Source organism: Rhinopithecus bieti, unplaced genomic scaffold, assembly GCF_001698545.2.
Source record: "Rhinopithecus bieti isolate Rb0 unplaced genomic scaffold, ASM169854v2 scaffold_63285, whole genome shotgun sequence".
In the NCBI taxonomy this organism is placed as follows: Eukaryota; Metazoa; Chordata; class Mammalia; order Primates; family Cercopithecidae; genus Rhinopithecus; species Rhinopithecus bieti.
Window position 1 is genome coordinate 11,224 of NW_016823824.1, and position 1,292 is coordinate 12,515.

Here is a 1,292-nt window from a genome sequence, read left to right on the forward strand (position 1 = left end):
TCCCCCCATCCACCCCCAGCGGGGAAAAAAAAAAGAGCTCTTTCCAAAAAAAAAAAAAAAAAAAAAAAAAACAACTTCAAAGTAATAAAAATCATCTATGACAAACCCACAGCCAACATCACACTGAATGGGGAAACGTTGAAAGCATTCCCCTGAGAACTGGAACAATACAAGAATGCCCACGTTCACCACTTCAATTCAACATAGTACTAGAAGTCTTAGCCAGAGCAATCAGAAAAGAGATAAAAATAAAGGAAATCTAAATTGGAAAAGCGGAAGTCAAACTGTCACTGTTTGCCAATGAGATATGAATGTATATCTAGAAAATCCTGAGTTGAGTGTCCTGAGAGGTCAGATTGTTGTCAGACATGGACAATCGACATGGACATGAACATGAACAGAGTAAAATGGGACTTCCAGATTATAAACAATGGAAAATAGAAGGGACACCATTAGAAACCATCCAGAAGAAGCTGGCTGCAGAAGGGCTAAGGTGTCCATGGGGCTGCAATGAAGTTGGAAATACATGGGTGGTTTTGCAAACAGTGTTTCCTTTGTTGGTGCCTTATTAAAAGCTTTCGAATGAGGATTTGCTGCATTTGTGGTAGCTGTAGGGGCTGAATATTACCTGGAGTCCCAGAATAAAAATAAGAAGCATCCCTGAAGATAATATCTGGAAGTATCTTAGTTGGTTTTTAACTCTCCAAAATAAGAGTTATTTACTGTAGCCTACTCATCTGAGTTTGTCCCTTAAAACATGTTAGTAAGATTTCATAAAGTAAAAAAAAGTTTAAAAAAAGAAAAAAAGTCCTAAAGATTCATCCAAAAAGCTCCTTATCTGATAAACAAATACAGTAAAGTCTCAGAATACAAAATCAATGTACACAGATTAGTAGCACTGTTATAACCAACAACCACGTTGAGAATCAAATCAAGAACTCAATCTCTTTTACAACAGCTGCAAAATAAATAAATAAAATATTTAGAAATATACTTAACTAAGGAAGTGAAAATCTTACAAGGAAAACTAAAAAAAACACTGCTGAAAGAAATCATAGATGACACAAAATGGAAACACATCCCATGTTCATGGATAGTTAGAATCAATGTTGTGAAAATGACCATACTGCCCAAAGCAATCTACAGATTCAATGTAATTTTCATCAAACTACCATCAACATTCTTTACAGAACTAGAAAAAATTTCTAAAATTCATAGGGAGCCAATAAGGACCCTGCATAGCCAAAGCAAGACTAAGCAAAAAGAACAAACCTGGAGGCATCACATTACCT

General features: G+C 35.4%; 1 pseudogene; it reads left to right on the forward strand.

The window, feature by feature from the left end:
• The first annotated feature begins 368 nt into the window (after positions 1-368).
• Positions 369-664, forward strand: LOC108521860 (NADH dehydrogenase [ubiquinone] 1 beta subcomplex subunit 3-like; annotated as a pseudogene).
• The last annotated feature ends 628 nt before the right edge of the window (positions 665-1,292 follow it).